Source organism: Physeter macrocephalus, chromosome 19 (genome assembly GCF_002837175.3).
Source record: "Physeter macrocephalus isolate SW-GA chromosome 19, ASM283717v5, whole genome shotgun sequence".
Classification (NCBI taxonomy): Eukaryota; Metazoa; Chordata; class Mammalia; order Artiodactyla; family Physeteridae; genus Physeter; species Physeter macrocephalus.
The window spans coordinates 46946866-46969157 of NC_041232.1; the positions used below are offsets into that span (position 1 = coordinate 46946866).

General features: G+C 35.7%; 1 protein-coding gene and 1 pseudogene across 2 annotated transcripts in view; both read right to left on the reverse strand.

Moving 5' to 3' along the window:
- Positions 1–22292, reverse strand: part of NOL4 (nucleolar protein 4) — a 393075-nt gene that overhangs the window by 337805 nt on the left and 32978 nt on the right. The window lies entirely within an intron of this gene.
- Positions 2922–2979, reverse strand: LOC112064156 (uncharacterized; annotated as a pseudogene).

The following is a 22292-nucleotide window of genomic DNA, read 5'->3' on the forward strand; positions in this document are numbered from 1 at the left end:
AGAATTGCTACTCCAGCTTTTTTTGATTTCCATTTGCATGGAATATCTTTTGCCATCCCCTCAATTTTCAATCTGTAAATGTCACAAAGTCTGAAGTGGGTCTCTTGTAGACAGCATATATATGGGTCTTGTTTTTGTATCCATTCAGCCAGTCTACGTCTTTTGATTGGAGCATTTAATCCATTTATATTTAAGGTAATTTTTGATATGTATGTTCCTATTACCACTTTTTGTTTTGGGTTTGCTATTGCAGGTCTTTCCTTCTGTTGTATTTCCTGCCTAGAGAAGTTCCTTTAGCATTTGTTGTAATGCTGGTTTGGTGGTGCTGAATTCTTTTAGCTTTTGCTTGTCTGTAAAGGTTTTAATTTCCCCGTCGAATCTGAATGAGATCCTTGCTGTGTAGAGTAATCTTGGCTGTAGGTTTTCCCCTTTCATCACTTTAAATATATTGTGCCACTCCCTTTTGGCTGGCAGAGTTTCTACTGAAAGATCAGCTGTTAACCTTATGGGGATTCCCTTTTATGTTATTTGTTGTTTTTTCCTTGTTGCTTTTAATATTTTTTCTTTGTATTTAATATTTGATAGTTTGATTAATATGTGCCCTGGCATGTTTCTCCTTGGATTTATCCTGTATGGGACTCTCTGCACTTCCTGGACTTGATTATTTCCTTTCCCATATTAGGGAAGTTTTCAACTATAATCTCTTCAAATATTTTCTCAGTCCCTTTCTTTTTCTCTTCTTCTTCATGCACCCCTATAATTCAAATGTTGGTGCGTTTAATGCTGTCCCAGAAGTCTCTGAGACTGTCCTCAGTTCTTTTCATTCTGTTTTCTTTATCAGCTCTGTGGTAGTTATTTCCACTGTTTTATCTTCCAAGTCACTTATCTATTCTTCTGCCTCAGTTATTCTGCTATTGAGTCCTTCTAGAGAATTTTTAATTTCATTTATTGTGTTGTTCTTCATTGTTTGTTTGCCCTTTAGTTCTTCTAGGTCCTTGTTAAACGTTTCTTGTATTTTCTCCATTCTACTTCCAAGATTTTGGATCATCTTTACTATCATTACTCTGAATTCTTTTTCAGTGTGTTTCTCTGTCTTCTCATTTTGCTTAACTTACTGTGTTTGGGGTCTCCTTTTCACAGGCTGCAGGTTCGTAGTTTCCATTGTTTTGGTGTCTGTCCCCAGTGGGTAAGGTTGGTTCAGTGGGTTGTGTAGTCTTCCTGGTGGAGGGGACTTGTGCCTGTGTTCTGGTGGATGAGACTGGATCTTGTCTTTCTGGTGGGCAGGACTACGTCCAGTGGTGTGTTTTGGGGTATCTGTGACTTCATTATTATTTTAGGCAGCCTCTCTGCTAATGGGTGAGGTTGTGTTCCTGTCTTGTTAGTTGTTTGGCATAGGGTGTCTAGCACTGTAGCTTGCTGGTCATTGGGTGGAGCTGGGTTTTACTTTGAGATGGAGATCACTGGGAGAGCTTTCACTGTTTGATATTTCATGGAGCTGGGAGGTCTCTGGTGGACCAATGTCCTGAACTCGGCTCTCTCACCTCAGAGCCTCAGGCATGACACCAGCCGGAGCACAAAGACCTTGTGAGCCCCACGGCTCAGAAGAAAAGGGAGAGAAAAAGAAAGAAAGAAAAACATAAAATAAAGTTATTAAAATAAAAAATAAAAAAAATTATTGAAAACAAAAAATTAAAAAGTAATAAAAAGAAAAGAAAAAAGAAAGTAAGAAAGCAACCAAACCAAAAAACAAATCCACCAATGAAAACAAGTGCTAAAAACTATCCAAAAAAAACCAAAACAAAACAAAACTAAAAAAACCACAGAAAAACATAGCCCTAGGACAAATGGTAAAAGCAAAACTATTCAGACAAAATCACACAAAGAAACATACACATACACACTCACAAAAAGAGAAAAAGGAAGAGAGCCACCAAATCAATAAACAAATCTACCAATGATAATGAACTCTAAATACTAAACTAAGATAAACATAAAACCAGAAAGAAATTAGATGCAGAAAGCAAACCCCAAGTCTACAGTTGCTCCCAATGTCTACCACCTCAATTTTGGGACGATTCAATGTCTATTCAGGTATTCCACTGATATAGGGTACATCTAGTTGACGATGGAGATTTTTTCCGATGATCCTAAGGCTGCTGGGAGAAATTTCACTTTCTCTTCTTTGTTTGCACAGGTCCTGGGGTTCAGCTTTGGATTTGGCCCTGCCTCTGCATGTAGGTCGCCTGAGGGCATGTGTTCTTTGCTCAGACAGGACGGGGTTAAAGCAGCAGCTGACTTGGGGGCTCTGGCTCACTCAGACTGGGGGTAGGGCGGGATATGGATGTGGAGCAAGCCTGAGGTGGCAGAGGCCAGCATGACACTGCAACAGCCGGAGGTGCACCGTGTGTTCTCCAGGGGAAGTTTTCCCTGGATCATGGGACCCTGGCAGTGGCAGGCTGCACAGGGTCCTGGGAGGGGGGGTGTGGATAGTGACCTGTGCTTACACACACAGGCTACTTGGTGACTGTAGCAGCAGTGTTAGCGTTTCATGCCTGTCTCTGGCATCCGCACTGATAGCCGCAGCTCGCACCAGTCTCTGGAGCTCATCTAGGCGGTACTCTGAATCCCCTCTCCTCGCGCACCCTGAAACAATGGTCTCTTGCCTCTTTGGCAGTTCCAGACTTTTTCCTGGACTCCCTCCTGGCTAGCTGTGGCACATTAGCCCCCTTCAGGCTGTGTTCATGCAGCCAACCCCAGTCCTCTCCCTGGGATCTGACTTCCGAAGCCAGAGCCTCAGCTCCCAGCTCCCACCCGTCCCAGCGGGTGAGCAGACAAGCCTCTCAGGTTGGTGAGTGCTGGTTGCCACCAACCCTCTGTCCAGGAATGTCTCCGCTTTGCCTTCTGCATCCCTGTTGCTGTGCAAGCCCTCTTCCATCCTTGTCGAGGGGACTGCTAACTTTTTCTCCTTTTACACAACACCCATGTTCACTGTATTATTCACAATAGCCAAGATATGCAAACAACCTTTGTCCATCAATGGATGAACACATAAAGGTGAGATATATATATATATATATATATATATATATATATATATATACACACAGATACATATATATACACACACATATCTATATATGTAATGGAATACTATTCAGCCCTGAGAAAGGAGGAAATAGTACAATTTGCAACAACACTGATGGACCTTGAGGGCATTATGCTAAGTGAAATAAGCCATACAGAAAAAGACAAAAACCTCATGGTATCATATTTGGAATCTAAAAAGAAAGTAAAAAAATCATAGAAACAGAGAGTAGAAAAGTGGTTGCCAGGGAGGCTGCATAAAGGGTACAAACTTTCAGCTATAATATGAATAAGATCTGCAGATCTAATGCAAAACATGGTGACTACAGTTGATGACACTGTACCATATCATTGAAATTTGCTAAGAGAATAGGACTTACATTTTTTCACCAAAAAAAGAGAAAAAGCTGATGTATGTGTTAATTATCTAGATGGGAGGAATCCTCTCACCATGTATATCCAATCACCACAGTGTACACTCTAAATATCTTACAATTTTATATGTCAATTTACCTCATAAAGCTGATTTTAAAACATACAAATAAATAGACATCCCAAGTTCCAAGATTAGAAAACTTAATATTGGTAAGATACAAATATTCCCCAAATTAATCTACAGATTCAACACAATCTATATCAAAATTCCAACTCCTTTTTTTAAGAGGTACAAACTATTATGTATAAAATAAGCTACAAGGATATATTTGCTAAGAGAATAGGACTTACATTTTTTCACCAAAAAAAGAGAAAAAGCTGATGTATGTGTTAATTATCTAGATGGGAGGAATCCTCTCACCATGTATATCCAATCACCACAGTGTACACTCTAAATATCTTACAATTTTATATGTCAATTTACCTCATAAAGCTGATTTTAAAACATACAAATAAATAGACATCCCAAGTTCCAAGATTAGAAAACTTAATATTGGTAAGATACAAATATTCCCCAAATTAATCTACAGATTCAACACAATCTATATCAAAATTCCAACTCCTTTTTTTAAGAGGTACAAACTATTATGTATAAAATAAGCTACAAGGATATATTGTACAACATGGGGAATATAGCTAATATTTTATAATAACTATAAATGGATTATAACCTTGAAAAAGTGTTCATCACTATATTGTACACCTGTAATTTATATAATATTGTACATCAAGTATACTTCAACAAAAAAATAAAAGGTTAAAGAAAAAGAAATTGGCAAGTTGATCCTAAAATTCATTGGAGATGCAAGACTCAGAGAAACTAAACCCATCTACAAAAAAGAAAGTTAGAGAAGTCACTCTTCTTGATGTCAAAACATACTACAAAAGTGCAATAATCAAGATAGACATATAGATCAATGGAGTAGAATTGAGCACTCATAAGTAAATCATACATCCATAGTCACATGGTTTTTGACAAGGGTGCCAAGACAATTCAATAAATCAAAGAATAGTTTTTGACATATGGTGCTAGGACAACTGGATATGCACATGCAAAAGACTGAATTGGATGCCTCTCTCATACCATATCCAAAATGTAACTCAAAATGAATGAATAACCTAAATGTTAGAGCTAAAATTATAATATTCTTAGAAGAAAACATAGGTGCAAATCTTTATCACCCTGCTTTAGGTGACAGTTTATTAATATGACACCTACAGCATAATCAACCAGAGAAAAGAGAGATAATTTGGACTGTATCAAAACTAAAAATGTTACATGTTAAAGAACACTATCAAAGAAGTGAAAATCCAAACCACAGAGTGGAAGAAAATATTTGCTCATAATATATTGGATAAGGATATAGTTCCAGAATATATAAAGAAGTCTTAACAGTTCTACAATAAACAGGCAACACAATTTTTAAAATGGGCAAAGAACTTGAATAGACATTTCCCTAGAGAAGATATATTGTACAAATGGTCAATAAGCACATGAAATGATGCTCAACATGATTAGTCATTTAGATAAATGCAAACCACAAGATGATACTATTCCATATCCACTAGGATGACTATAATTTTTAAAAATGGAAAATAGCAAGTGTTGGTTAACATGTGGAGAATTTGGAAACCTCAAACGTTGCTGTGTGAATTTAAATGGTAAAGCTATTTTGAAAACAGCTTGGCAGTTCCTAAAATAGTTAGAGTTACCATATGACCCAGGAATTCCCCTCCTGGGTATAAAACAAAGAGAACTGAATAATATGTCCACACAAAAATTTGTACACCAACGTTCATAGCAGTATTATTCACGATAGCCAAAAGTAGAAACTACTCAAAGTATCAATCAACTAAAGAATGTATAAACAAAATTTGGCATATCCATACAATGGAATATTACTCATACATAAAAAGAAATGATGTACTAATTCATGCTATGACATGGTTGAACTTTGAAAACATTACACTAAGTGGAAGAAGGCTGACATAAAGGCTACATCTTGTATCATTCCATTTATGTAAAATTTCCAGGATAGGCAAATCCATTGAGATAATTAAGTTGATTACTTTTCAGGGGCTAGGAGGAGGGAGAAATGAAGAGTGAATGCTAATGGATGTGAGCAACTATTTTCAGGATGATGAATATATTCTGCAATTATGTAGTGGTGACGGTTGCACAGCCTGGTGAATATACTTAAAACCACTAAATTGTTCATGTTAAAAGGGTGAATTTTATGGTACATAAATTATATCAGTAAAATAGCAATACAAAAATACATTTGTGAATGGTTTCATATCTTCCCCAATTTATTGTAAACTGAGTGCAGAAAGAATAAAGTGTGGAAAGCAACACACCAAAATGTTTAACAGTGACAATTTTGGGGTGGTGGGATTAAGGGTTATTTTTTAAATTTAACTTCCTCTTTCTCATATTTTTAAATAATTCAATTAACCTTATAATCCTAATAAAATGAATTTGATAGAAAACAATAGACATCCATTAGCTGAAAAGCACATAAAATTTAACACACCCCTCATACTTTATTAACTCAAAATGGATTATATAATAAATGTAAATGTAAAACTATAAAATATTTTACTAGAAAACATAGGAGAATCCCATGACTAGGTAGAATTTGATCCAGGTATGCAAGGTTGGTTAATCAACTAATGTAATCTATCATGTCAACAAACTTTTACAAAAGAAAAAAAACCACATGATTGTATCAATAGATGCAGAAAAAGCTTTTGACAAAAACCAGTACACATTAATGGTAAAAACTTTCAGTTAACTACGAATAGAGAAGAGCTTTCTCAACTTGACAAAGACTATTTACAAAAAAACTACAGCTAATGTTATATTTATGGTGAGAAACTCAAAGCTTTCCCACTGAGAACAAGTACAAGGTAAGGATTTTCCCCCCTCACCACTCCTTTAAACATTATACCAGAAGTCCTTGCTAATGCTATAAAAGGCAATGAAAGATATACAGATTGGGAAGGAAGACATAAAACTGTCTTTGTTCACAGATGACATGATCATCTGTGTAGAAAATCTAAAAGAATCAACAACAACAACAACAAAAACTCCTGGGATTTATAAGCAGTTATAACAAGGGTGCAGGATAAAAGGCTAAATATGCAAAAGTCAGATGATTTTCCATATACTAGCAGTGAACAAGTGGATTTGAAATAAAAACAATATCATTTACATTAGCACCAAAAAATAAAATACTTAGATATAAACCTAACAAAATATGTACATGATCTATCCAAGGAAAACTACAAAACTCTGGTGAATAAAATCAAAGAAGAACTATGTAAATGGAGAGATATTCTATGTTCCTGGATAGGAGACTCAGTATTGTCAAGACGTCAGTTCTTCCCAACTTGATCTATGGATTCAAGGCACATCCAGTCAAAATCCCAGCAAATTATTTTATGGATAGCGACAAACTTTTAAAGTTTGTGGGAAGAGGCAAATGACCAAGAAGAGCCAACACAACACTGAAGGAGAAAAACAAAGTTGAAGGAATGACACCACCTGATTTCAAGACTTACTGTAAAGCTGAAGTAATCAAAACATTGTGCTATTGGTAAAAGAATAGACAAACAGAACACTGGAACATAATATAGAGCCCAGAAATACATCCCAATAAATATACCTAACTGATCTTTGGCAAAAGGGCAGAAGTACTACAATGGAGAACAGACAGTCTTTTTAACAAATAGTGTTGGAACAATTGAACTTTCACATGATGAATCTAGACACAGATCATACACTCTTCACAAAAATTAATTCAAAATTGATCACAGACCTAAAGGTAAAATGCAAAGCTATCAAATTCCTAGAAGAAAAACATAGGAGAAAACCTAGATGGCTTCTGGTATGAGGATGCCTTTTTAGATACATCACCATTGGCACAATCCATGAAGTAAATAATTTATAAACTGGGCTAGATTAAAATTTAAAACTTCTGCTCTGCAAAAGAAAATATCAAGAGAATTATAAGATAAGCCACACTGAGAGAAAAGATTTGCAAAAGACACATCTGATACAGGACTATTATCCAAAGTATACAAAGAACTTTTAAAACTCAACAATAAGAAAACCAACAACTCGATTAAATCATGAGCCAATACCTTAACAGACACCTCACCTAAGAAGATATACTGATGGCAAACAAGCGTACGAAAAGATGCTCTGCATCGTATGTCATCAGGGAAATGCAAACTGAAACAATGAGATACAACTCTACACCTATTAGAATGGCCAAGATCAGAACAATGACAACATCAAATGCTGGCAAGGATATGGAACAACAGAAACCCTCATTCATTGCTTATAGGAATGCAAAATGGTACTGCCATCTTGGAAGACAGTTTGGCCTTTTCTTACAAAACTAAACGTATTCTTACCTATGATCCAGCAGTAGTACTCCTTGATGTGTACCCATAGGAGTGAAAAATTATGCCCCCACAAAAACACTGTGCATGGATGTTAATAGTAGATTTCTCCATAATTGCCAAAACTTGGAACCAAGCAAGCTGTCCTTCAACAGGTGAATGAATAAATAAACTGTGGTACACCAGACAATGAAATACATTCAGCACTAAAAAGGAATGAGCTATCAAGCCATGAAAAAGACATCAGCAGGGGTTAGGGAGTTTAAATGCATATTACTAAGTGAAAGAAGCCAATCTGAAAAGGCTAAATACTGTATGATTCCAACCATATGACTTTCTGGAAAAGGCAAAACTATGTACACAATAACAAGATCAGTGGATGTCAGGGGTTGGGGGAGAGAGATGAATAGAGCAGTGGAAATACTCTGCATGATATTATAATTATGGATATTTGTCATTATACATTTGTCCAAACCCACAGAATGTACAACTCCTAAGTTAAATTATGGACCTTGGGTGATTATGAGGTGTCAATGTAGGTTCATCCCTGGTAAACATCTTTTTAAGGAACAAACTGGGGAGTGATACTGATAATGTGGGAGGCTATGCATGTATGGAGGTAGAGAGTAAGTCTTAAAAAAGAGCATATCTGTTCAACCTTAGTTTAAGCAGAGTCCTTCAGCATGATACCAAAATATGATCCATGGACGGAAAACTGATAAATTAGATATATCAAAATAGAAAATACCTGTTCTGTAAAAGATACAGTTTAAAATGTGTAAAGACAAGACACAGACTGGGAGAAAATATTTGCAAATCACATTTTTGACAAAATACTTGGATCTAGGATATACAATCAACTCTCAAAAAACTCAATAATAAGCAAACAAATATCCCAAATTAATAAATAAGTAATGAGCAACCTAAGTGTCCATCGACAGATGAATGGATAAAGAAGATGTGGCACATATATACAATGGAATATTATTTAGCCATAAAAAGAAACGAACTTGAGTTACTTGTAGTGAGGTGGATGGACCTAGAGACTGTCATACAGAGTGAAATAAGTCAGAAAGAGAAAAACAAACACCATATGCTAACGCATATATATGAAATCTAAAAAAAAAAAAAAGGTCTGAAGAACCTAGGGGCAGGACAGGAATAAAGACGCATACGTAGAGAATGGACTTGAGGACACGGAGAGGGGGAAGGGTAGGCTGGGACGAAGTGAGAGACTGGCATGGACTTATATACACTCCCAAATGTAAAACAGATAGCTAGTGGGAAGCTGCAGCATAGCACAGGGTGATCAGCTTAGTGCTTTGTGTCCACCTAGAGTGGTGAGATAGAGAGGGTGGGAGGGAGACGCAAGAGGGAGAGGATATGGGGATATATGTATATGTATAGCTGATTCACTTTGTTATAAAGCAGCAACTAACACACCAGTGTAAAGCAACTATACTCCAATAAAGATGTTAAAAAATTTAAAAATAAATAAATGAGTAATGATCTAAACAAACACTTCATCAAAGAATATATGTGGATGCAAGGAAACATAGGAAAAGATGCTCAATACCACTACTCATTAGGACAAAGGAAAGTAAAACTACAATGAGATACTACTACATAGCTATTAGAATAACAAAAAACAAAACAAAGCAAAAATCCTGACAACATCAAGTATTAGTTAGGAGTGGAGCAACCAGCACTCTATACTTTGCTAGCAGGAATGCAAATGGTACTGTCACTTTGGAAAACAGTTTGTCAATGTCTTATAAAAGTAAATATACATCTATCATATAACATTGCATTCCCATTCCTAGATACTTATCCAAGAGATAAAAACATATTCACACCAAAACCTGTATGCAAATGTTTACAGCAACTCTATTCATAATCACCCAAAGTGGAAACCACTCAGATGTCCTTCAATGAAGTAAATGGATAAATTATGGTATATTCACTCAAAGGAATAGTACTCAGAGATTTCAAGGAACAAAGTATTGATTCACACACCATGGATAAGTCTCAGTTTCATTTTGCTAAATGAAAGAACCAGAGCCAAAAGTCTACATGTCGTGTGATGCCACTCATATGATATCATGTAAAAGGCAAAACTACAGAGACAGGGAATGGACCAGTGGTTGCCAGGTGTAGGGGGTGGGGACAGGAGTTGTTTAAAAAGGGAAAGAATGAGGGCGTTTCAGGTGTAATGGAACCATTCTATTTTATGGTTGTGGTGGCGGTTGCATAACTCTATGCCTTTGTCAAAACCCAAAGAACTGCATGTCATAAAGAGAATGTTACTCTATGTGAGTAAAATATACAAATAAAAATGAATAAATAATATCTTAGAAGAGAAACAAAATAAGCAATTGGTAAAAGATGGAAAGTATTAAATAATTGTAATCACGCAAAGGAACTCTATCTCAATTCATATACAAGCACATAAGCTTATGTATACATACTAGGCCTGGAGAGAAAAGTAATTTTTGTCTAAACGTTGAACATATTAGCCCTGCCAAGGAATTTAAAGCTTCAACTGAGCTCTTCTAACTGCAAAGAGAAATTCAGAGCTAATTTGAGTAAGTGCTGAATTGTTATGAATAAGAAAATAATTTACATTGTTACTATTATTGTTACCATGACAATCTTATAATATACAAATTATATATTAAGTATGTACAGTATATACATAAATATTACATATAATAGCACATTATAATTATGTTTCTAAGAAAGATGTATCAATAAAAAAGACAGAAGATGGGCAAGTAACCAAAAGAGGAATTGAAGAGCACTTATAAGAGGATAATTGACACTTAAGAATTGCTTGAATTACTATGACACTTCCCCCAAATAATAGTAAACTCTACAACAAAGACGGAGAACATGGAGTGGGGCAGGCGCCACTCAAGGAAGGGACTGAGTTCCACGTTTGAGTGACATCAATCTGATGATAAAGGAAGAGCCACTAGGGACAGAATAAATAGCAAGAAATCTGAGGAGACAGGGATTCAGATCCAAAGGTGACATGGAAATAAAAATCCCCTCATTAATTCACAGAAATTTGTGGGAGAGCATTCGACTTTTCAAATTTCATAATGGAGCGAGGCTCAAACCAATCTCTTAGGAGAAGGGAATCTCTAGCTGGCATATGGGTTACATATGGGATATCTGGGAGCATTCAAAGTGTTCACTGTCAAATAACTTACAAAAATAAACCACTAGAAATCAAGTGTTTGTATAAATCAAGAAGTGAAGAAGACATATAAGCAATAAATTGGTGAAATTGAAATTGGACAAACCAGAAGTTAGTATTCAAAGGTAGTAAGTAGAAACTTCTGTGAAGCCTATACAGTACCCCAGATTAGGGGTTCAAAATTTTCTTACTCTCCTGTCACCCACTCTTTCACTACATTCACTCTCTATTTTGTCCCTAGTTAAGACTTTCGGTTACCTCACATTCTCCTATCTTTCCAATTATCAGTCCACTTTTCATTTTGACTTGCCTCCTTACCCTAGGCCCCCATAAGCAACCATTAAAACACAATGTCTATCTTAAAATATGGATAATTCTGTCAAGAACTGTGAAGGATCTGAGATTTTCCCCTACTTGCAAGCTAATTCATCCTGCCACAGTTTCATGGATGGTGGCAGAAGACACAAGACTCCTGCATTAGTGACAAAGGGCCACTGGCCATTATAGGAATAGTAGTAGCCAGAGTATCAACACTTGCATCAGTTCCCCAAGTTACAATATTCACAGAGCAACAAGAAAAAGGCCAGTTGTCACCTGCACACATAGTGGGATACATACAGGAAAGAAATCCCGAGCTCAGGGAACCCGAATCTTTTATAATGGGTAGTAAGTCAGCCTAGACCTCACCCTGGAGGAAGATACCATCTTTATTATACTGAACAGTCAGCAAACCCACGATTCTCCCCAAGGGGAGACATTATCTTTTTTGTCCAAGTCTGTTCACTCTACAAATATCCTTTGAAGACAGTTCCAAACAAAGGCAGTCAGTGCCTCTACTCACAAGACATGCGGAAATGCTAGCAGCCTTCCAACAGTCCCCAATTTTCTCTCTTGGTTTTGGGGTCTTATATTTACTCTAGAAAGTTACTAAATCACACCTTACAGCATTCTTTATGAAAAAGAATTTCAGGTGGTCCTCACAGACACTCACCTTTATCATTTTCATCTTTTGTCTATATTAGAGATGTCTGATTGCTCACCTCCGATTCACAGAGAACCACTGATAACCTGCAAAGGATGTCCTCTAAACCCTTACCACATAACTGCCCCTAACTGGACCAAAGTCCTTCTTCCCAAGAAATTGAACTTGAAACAAAAGACTGAGCAGCCAACACGGTGCCAAGTGCAAACTGAAGACACAGAAGATAACTAGCAAAGTCTTACTTTCTAAAAAAGGTAATCTTTAGAGAGCAGAATGGAACAGTCATGCAGTGGGAAGCATTTCCAAGCCACCAGGCAATCCCACAAAGGGGAAGAAAAAAAAGCTTTCTTGCTCCAATGAGGCCCAGCTCTACTATCTTCAGTTGTGCTCCATGATAATTTCTTGTTTCCAGTGAAGTTTCCTACAATACTCCCAAGTAGTTTTACATTTTCTTTAACTTTTTAGTGTAGGTTTATAGTCTGCACCTATCAATTCTTGAATACCCCTTAAATACAATTTACCTTTGTAAGATCATCAAGCCACTCAAATCATGGCCCAATCTCCTTCTTCTAAGGAGATAAAGGTAATTGTCATGAGCTCCTCTTATTCTACCTCAAAAGACCTATAATATCATCTATCTATCTAGAACATATACATGATAGCAATTTTTACTTTACACTGTACGCCTAATATGATGTGACAACCAGCAGTCCTTTGATCAAAGAAAGTATTTTCCCCTTTGTGTTAAATAGGCTTATAACTAGCTTTACAATATTATCAGAAATAAGCATGTTTGTTTTGGCAAAGATATATTCAGCTCTGAAAAATGTCACTTTACTTTTAGAATATTTTTGGCCTTTCATGACAAAAACTGATCCATTTTATTATGAAAAGTGTTATTTTACTCTTTCCCTGAAAGACAGTTTTGACTGCTTTACAAAGAGATCGCTATGCTTTCTTTTTTGGAAATTTAAGCGAAAACTTTCATGATGTCAAGCATTGTTTGATAGTTTCACTATTGCCAATGTGCCAGGGACAGAGGGTAAGTAGATACACAGTCAAAATCCAATTTTCAGATGTTCATCATCATATTTTCTATGTAACTCTTCTTTTTGGGCTGCTTGGTGGAAATAATACACTTGTAAATCCACTTATTCTCTCTTCTGTTTACTTTTCTGTGAGTTACATTAGTCTCATACTTTGACAAATCATCTTATTTCCCTGGTCCACTTTTGTGAATTCGGGATATAACTCAATAAAATAATATGCAAATTTCACAAATATAAACAATAGCGTGAAAGCACCTGACCTTCTCCTTGCTAACCGAATGTTAGCAAAGACCAAGTGAGCAATATTTCCCTCATAGTACCTGAGCAACCAAGGATATAATAGTCATGAACCATTACGGAGAATGTAATTGAGAATGTATTGAGAAAGTAATCTGATGATGATATCATAATTAATCCTGCATTTCATATTTATTAAAGCTATTTCAAGCAATGTTTCATCCTTTTTCCCCTCTGGCACAGCTAAACTTCCTGTGGACCATTTGATACTCAGCCAGGTCGTAAAGTAGGTCCAAGATTTTGCTTTGAGGAAACACTCATCTGTTAGCTACCTGAAGGCAAAGAGTTTCACCCATTCCTTTGACTACCACACACCTAGACCAGCAGAGAACTAATATATGCCTAATAAAAGGTCACAGTCCTTAAATGTGTATATTTCAAATTTTGTCCTTTCCCTTCCTTTGTCTTAACATCCTTTTGACTCCAAGGAGACAACTTTTGTAAGCATGACTTTTCAATCCAGTTTGGCCTCTCTGAATTTCTAACACTTATTGCTACTTCCCTGCTGGAAAATTTCCACTTATGTGGTAAAAATCATCAAGTTTAATATTTCCAAAACAAACTCATCACTATGTACTACATAACATAAAAAGCGCCTCACATTTCCCCCTGACACTTGTCACGTTATTCCATTAGTAATCCAGGCTCACCTTCTCAGCCTTTTACTTCCTCATTCTCCCATATCTACTGTCAATATTAAAGCCTTATTATCCTTTTAAAACATGTTTATTTTATTTATAGTTATGTTTCAATTACAACTGTAATATGGACTTATTTGAAGAGCTAATACAATCCAAAGCTGCATAATAAAATAGTTGATAGTTCAACCCCAGCATCCATGTCCTGCCCCTTCTACACAATCAGGGTTTCAAGATTGTTATGGCACAATGACTATTGATACCTAACTGATACCCAAATTCATGCCAAGCCTCTTTCCAGTTCTACTGCAACTACCGTAACTCAGGTCTGCTCTATTAAAATGACCATTTTTCATGTTTGAGTCTTCCCACTTCATCCATAATCCATTCTGCTCACTTCCACCATATAGATCTTAAGATCATGTTCTATTTTGCCACTCTCTAATATAACAAAACAAAAACAGCAACAAAAAAAACAGCCAGTTGAATAAAGTCTAAACTCCTTATTTTAACATTCAAGGATCTTCTATAGTTGCCAAGGCATAAAATAACAAAAATTTGGATTAGGAATTAAGTGAACGAACTTATCCATTACTAACTGTGTTATCCTAGGATAACACAAGTAGTAATGTGTAGGATTACACATTCTATTCTAAGCCTCCTTCTTTCTCTATAGAATGAAAAATGAGTATATCAAACAAACATTCTAGCTAACTTTAAAATTATACACGTCTATCTTTCAAATCTTAGCTTTCATTATTCCACTATGTGTTCTCTACTTTTCAGTCCAATGAAACTACAGTTGACCCTTGAACACGGGTCTGAACTGTGTGGGTCCACTTACAGGTGGAATTTTTCAATAAATATGCAAAAATGTACACATACAACATACTGTGCAAAACTTTTATTGAAGCAGATAGCCTATCCTTACAAAAACATAGGGTGAGTGACGTTTAACATAAAGTTAATAATGTGTTAGTTTTCTGCTTCATAACTTTGCTTTCAAAGAATTACATTACCATATGGTATGCTTCTCTCTCATAACTGGAGAAACTTCATATCAGCCTATCATCACAGGTAAGGGATTTTTTTTAATGTAACAGTGTTTCCAATACTGTATTATGAATATGACTGAAACATTGTATGCCATAAAAATTTATAATGATTCATTCATTAGTGTACAGGATAGGCTACTGTGAAGCAATCATATGTATTACACTAGGCTACTATAAAACAATCATATTGGGCTTCCTTGGCGGTGCAGTGGTTGGGAGTCCGCCTGCCGATGCAGGGAACGCGGGTTCGTGTCCCAGTCCAGGAAGATCCCTATAAAACAATCATATTGGGCTTCCTTGGCGGTGCAGTGGTTGGGAGTCCGCCTGCCGATGCAGGGAACGCGGGTTCGTGTCCCAGTCCTGGAAGATCCCACATGCCGCGGAGCGGCGGGGCCCGTGAGCCATGACCGCTGAGCCTGCGTGTCAGGAGCCTGTGCTCCGCGGCGGGAGAGGCCACAGCAGTGAGAGGCCCGCGTACCGCAAAAAAAAAAAAATCATAGTTCTGCCCCTTCATTACCAATGCATGAATTGTTAGACCTGTAAATAAATATCGATTTCTTTTTCACATTATCTTTTCATTTTTGATGTCTACTGTTAGTAATATGTATAACATCTAGTGTTTTGTATCTTGTGGATAACACTGATATAGGTACTGATAGATGATTCACCTTATAAACAGAGGAAATAAACCTAGGTTATGGATAAATATGATACAGTACTGTAAGTGTATTTTCTCTTCCTTATGATTTTCTTAACATTTTCTTTTCTCTAGCTTACTTTATTGTAAGAATACAGTATACAATACATATAACACACAAAATACGCCTTAACCAACTGCTTATTTTATCAGTAAGACCTCCAGTCAACAGTAGGCTACTAGTAGTTAAGTTCTGGGGGAGTCAAAGATTTTCAATTGCATGGGGTCAAGTGCCCCAAACCCCCGTATTGTTAAGCGTCAACTATATGTGCCACTTGCTAGTACTACAACTGCCAGAGTGTTTGCCCTTGCCATTCCTCTCTGTGAGCAATATTGAACTCTTACCCTTAATAAAATATTATCTATACATCATGGTAACATTTTTCAGAAAAATTTTCCTTAACCAGGAAAAAATTGTCTTCTATAAAGCACGTGGATTTTGCTTCTAAACTGCATGCTTTTGTAATATAGATTTTTTAAAGTATTTTATAGTTTAAAACAGTTTTAGGTTCACAGCAAAATTGCGTGGAAGATACAGAGATTTCCCATATACTCCCTGACCCCACACGTGCACAGCTTCACCCACTATCAACATCACCCACCAGAGTGGGACATTTGCTACAATCGATGAAACTACTTTGTCACCCAGAGCTCATAGTTTACATCAGGGTTCACTCTTGATGTCGTATACTCTATGGGTTTAGACAAATGTATAGTGACATATACTTATCATTATAGTGTAATACAAAATAGTTTCAATGCCCTAAGAATCTTCTGTGCTCCACCTATTCATCCCTTCCTCCTCTATAACCTGTAGAAACCACTCATCATTTACTGTCTCCATAATTTTGCATTTTCCAGAATGTTGCTGGAATCATACATTATGTAGCTTTTGCAGTTTGGCTTCTTTCACTGAGGATTGTGCATTTAAGGTTCCTCCAGGTCATTTCATAGCTTGACAGCTCATTTCTCTATAGAGATGAATAATATTCCATTGTCAGGGCGTACAACAGTTTATTTACCATTCACCTGCTGAAGTATATAGCTTGATGGCTTCCAAATCTGGGAATTATGTGTAAACTGCTATAAACATCCATGTGCAGGTTTTTGTGTGGACATAAATTTTCAACTAATTTGGGTAAATAGCAAAGTTTACAATTGATGGGTTGAAGGGTAAGAGAATGTTTAGTTTTGTAAGAAACTGCCCAACTGTCTTCCAACGTGGCTGTACTGTTTTGCATTCCCACCAACAATGAATGAGACTTTCTGTTGTTCCATATACTTGTCGGTATTTGGTGCTGTCAGTGTTTTGTATTTAATCCATTCTAGGAGTGTGTAGTAGTATCTCATTATTGTTCTCATTTGCAATTCCTTAATAACAGATGATGTTGAGTATTGTAACTATTTTTGTACACATTATATCTCCATTTTAATTATGGACTTCTTAAGGGTAGCCAAAGTTATTTATCTTTTTGTCATCCACTGAATGTAACATAATGCCTTAAAATAATTAATGAATAAATGCTAGGATTTTAGTGAAGAATAAAAAAAAAAGTAAAAAGGATTGTCTCAGTTAATTAGAAGGATGAATGCAGTCTAAGATATAAGGCCAGAGTTAGTCATTGCTAGAATTGTAGTAATTTTCTATATTTCCAAATATTTATGTATATATTATTTGTTCACAGATGATATTCTTTCTTGTAATGAAATAGATTTGTAGGTCCAAGGTACATGACCTTAATGTACTACTCTTGGTGCTTTGTTTGTTTGCATAGACTGAGAGAGATTAAAGGCAAAATGAGCTATACTTCCGATACGTTAACTCCTATCCAGGACCTCCCAAAACCTTCAGTAATGGCAATCTAACATTCAAAGTTAATTCATACAGCAAAGATCTATTATTTACTATACACTGGGCACTATTCTAGAACAAGTTAACACACCGTGAGCAAAACCAAACAGTTTCTATTAATGATAAAGTTGATTACAGTAAAGTTAATGATAAAGCAAATGTAAAGATATACATTTCAGCTTTTTCCCCTATATCTAATAAAATATTTCAAGATCATATGCCATTCAGTATATTTTAAATCAATGTTATTTTAGTTTAGAAATAAATAAATCTGAAAAGAATAAGGTTAAGACCCTTTAAACCAAGTTCAAAATATTTACTTTATTTCTATTCTTCATTTGCAAAATAAATATGTATATTTTAATTTCCTTATGGCTGTGAGACAGTTGAATCTAGAAGACTCATTTTGACATTTGGACTTGAAGATGCATTTTTAACCATCTTTTTGCTTTTTGCTATGACTTCATCAGGTTTCCCATCCAAACTATATACTGGAATTTTTTTTTAAGCTAAAAGAAATTATTTATATATATATATGTATATATATATATATATTCCACTGCATACAGATAGTATCCAAATGAATTTCAACATCTCTGTTTTGGCAGAAATTCAGATTTATAAACAGCAGGCTTCCGTCTGGAATTATAGTCTATATAAAGAGGGAAAACAGATTGATATTCATTCACCATAGTTTACAAGAGCTGAGAATGCTTATCTCTTGATAAGGATGGCTGGAGGCCATCTGTAACAGATCACATGCAAATAAAAGTTTGGAATGTAAATTAATCTCTTAAAATACAATGCAACTGGAAAGTGATATATATGATATACATCCAATGCTCTTCTAGAAATAATTGTCAAATAATTATAAATTCAGTAAAATTCTATTATGTGTATATACTTAATATTTGTATGAATGAATGTGCTGTCCTTTATATATGAAGTTAAAATTATCCAGTCACCATGAGTTAAATGTGTGCTTTGAATTGTTGGTAGGATTTATCAGTCTATAGTGAGTCACAATCTTTTAATCCTCTTTATGGTATATACTCATAAACTGGCTGGAATGGGTCAAGGAAAGAGTTCATAGATAATGTTAATATACAAAAATATGTAATGGAATATTAGGTCTTGATAGTTTAAAGTTTAAATAATATTTTCATTTGAATACACATATAACTATGTTCTGAAAATGATTTTAAAGTTATTTTGCATTTTATTACAGTTGTATGTTTATTTTCTACTCTAAAGAAGTACTATGCTATATTCAGATCAGGACATTATAGGAACTACTTTGTATTTTAAAACAAGTGTAAACGGTATATTATACATAGGTCTGGTACACAATGCAAAACTGTTTCACACACAATCACACAAATATGTTAACAGAGCCAAAGAAGTCCACTGGGGCCCGAGAGTCATAAACGTCCCATGTTTTTTAAAATCCTCAAGTAAGCTAACATACTTTACCTTGAAATCACAGCACAGAAACAAGAACTCAGCTTTAGCTGTGTTTTGCTAAAGATGGCTATGTAATGATGGCACACAATTTCAGAAAGTCCTGGACATATGTGACAAAGTAGAAAAATTCCATAAATACTTGAGTGTATCTCCACTCAATGGTAATTACTTACTCATTTTAGAACATATTGTCAATTGAAAAACAGTAATTAAGTTGCACTCTCTTCATTCTGATTTGTCTAAACGTTTGGAAAAGTGAGTTACATAATACTGAAGGAAAAAGCACACACACACACACATATATGTATACCCACACATATATATACATATACATACTGACATAAATGTGTGTAGGTATATATATATATATACACACACACACATCTATGCACATTTTTATACCTATGCACATTTATATGTATGTATATGTGTATATATATGATAAGAATTGATCACTTGTGTCAGTTGATTGTGCTGTAATTAACAGATTAACCATCTTAAAATTACTTATACATCTAATATTTTGTACACAAAAATTTCCAGAGGCAGTGTTGTTTCAGATTTGGTTCTAAGTCAAGAAGGTATTATCATCACCCAAGTAAATTCTTTTTATTGGTCTCCTCTGTTATCCTCCCCATATCAGCTCTATCTCTCTCATGACTGCAAGAAGGCTTCAGAAATCCCAGACTTCATGTGCACTCACTGCCACAACCACCAAAGAAGAGTGTTTTATGATTTTCATCTCTTTTTATTTGTGGAGAATTACCTTTCCTGACACCTTACAAAAGACTTTCCCTTTCCATTTCCATTGGCACGGTCAAGTTTATATTCCAATGTCCTAGCTGCAGGGGAAGCTGGGAAAGCAAGTATATAAGCCTACAAGGGGAAGCCAGCTCTGCCAACAGAGAAGGACCAGGAGAGGGACAGGGGTTGGGAGAATTATCTGAAAGTCTACCACATCTCTAGATTTGTCTAATTTACCCAACGTTGTTCAAAATTCGTCTACGTACCTACCTATCCCCCTTTTTTTTCTCTCCCTCTCCCCCGCCACAGAGACACACATACACACATACATGCACCCATGTGTGCACTTTTCTCCTGCAATTATTAGCTGTGTAAGGGAGATGTTGTTTATTATGATGTTCTAAGACATCACCTCTCTACTATATCCAGATTGTAATTAAAACTCTTAAATCTTGGCTGGATTTTTACCTACAAGGATTACAGAAGCCTTTCTTGGCATCTGTAAAAACAAAGAGCTGTCACAGGTTTGTAGCTCTTAAAAAAATAAATAAATAAAATAAAAAGGAAGAAGAGAAGAGAAAAGCAACAAAAATGTGTGTTGGGGGCTTCCCTGGTGGCGCAGTGGTTGAGAGTCCGCCTGCCAATGCAGGGGACGCAGGTTCGTGCCCCGGTCCGGAAGGATCCCGCGGCTGGGCCCGTGAGCCATGGCCGCTGGGCCTGTGCTTCCGGGGCCTGTGCTCCGCAACGGGAGGGGCCACAACAGTGAGAGGCCCGCGTACGGAAAAAAAAAAAAAAAAAAAAAATGTGTGTTGAACTCATGTATTTCTCTTATAAGTTAGTTGGGGGAAAAATGTACCCATTCCCAGCATTGCTAAATGCCTTTATTCAAAATTCAAATATTAAAAGATGTTACACATTTTGTTTCCCCTTATTCATTTTTCAAGAGCTACTATGTCAGCTCTCTCATCTTCAGCAATTTTTGGATGACAGGGTTATAGTTCATTTTTGCATGTAATTAATATAGAAACAACTCACCTAAATGCAAGTATCTTTTAAAGAGCTAATATTTAACATACAGATATTTAACTGACTCCAATGCAATTGATTCAAATTAATGGAAAGTGTACAGTGAAAAGGATTTTCAAATGACTTACCAGAATCTTATAATTACAGCCTTGTGTTAAATCATTTATAAATAAAACTGAAAATGACACATCAGAAATTATTGAGATGGTTTTCATGAAACACTAAAGCATGACTGTATCATTTTTCTCAAATCTACATTTTATGATTTTATTACTGACAATTGGTATCCTATATATGCTCTTTCTAATTACACTCACTCAAAGTTGAAATTAATAAAAAGAAAAACCCAAGGATGGGTCACAAATAGCAAAATTAATATCTCTCAACACAGAAACCCAAGCAGTTAAGTAAAATCATAAGTTGCAAATCTTGGTGTTTCTATTAATGCAAAATAATGAAAAGGCCAAACTTAATTTGTATAAATTTTATGTGTATTGACACATGGTGACCTTTTAAAATCATAAAAGTCATGTTTTCCTTTATTTGAAGTCTCAGTGTTTGTAAAAGAAATGTTAGTTTTGGGGTTTTTTTTTTTTCCAAAAAGAATGCTATTTAACTTCATATGTACCTGTCTGTGCCAAACTAGCTGTTATGTTGTCATTGCATTGAGGTCAATTATGCCTATTTTACAAGTGGTTGTATGCATTTTATTTTCCATTAGCAATGGTCAAGATATCTGAGACCTTAATAAGAGTCACCTTGTCTGGAATTCTTTACCAGCATTGCTTTAGTAAGGTGAAGTAACATAATATTGGCATAAGGTACAAAAGTGGATCAATAACCTATTTTTAAAAAATCCCTTCCAGCATATAAAGAATTTATTTTTCTACTCTGCAAGCTAATCTCTACGCAAGTTTCTCACCTAAAAATAGTTAGATAACTGCAGGGAATAGATATATTCATAAAGACCCCAAAAAGGTAGTAAAATCTCATTTTCTGACAAAATGAAAAGGATCAGTATGTGAATGAACCTTTTCTTTTTTCTTATGTTTGAAAAATGCATTAATTTTAAAATAACAGATTCCCTTCTGGAATGTCTATGCTGAAGACACTGTTTCCCTCAATATTCCTTGAGGACACGGAGCAACTTATTTGTACTATTGTATCCGGTTCATGAAATATTAAAGCTACATGGAAATCGTTGCTTAAATGTGTGCACATATTTTCCCTCATAGAAATCCTTAGTCAACTATATTACAAAGACTCTATCTCCTCGTTTTAATCAAAGTACGAAAATCTCACACCTTATGGAAATTGCTGATCAGAGCCATTTGAGACTGGAAACCACACACATTCA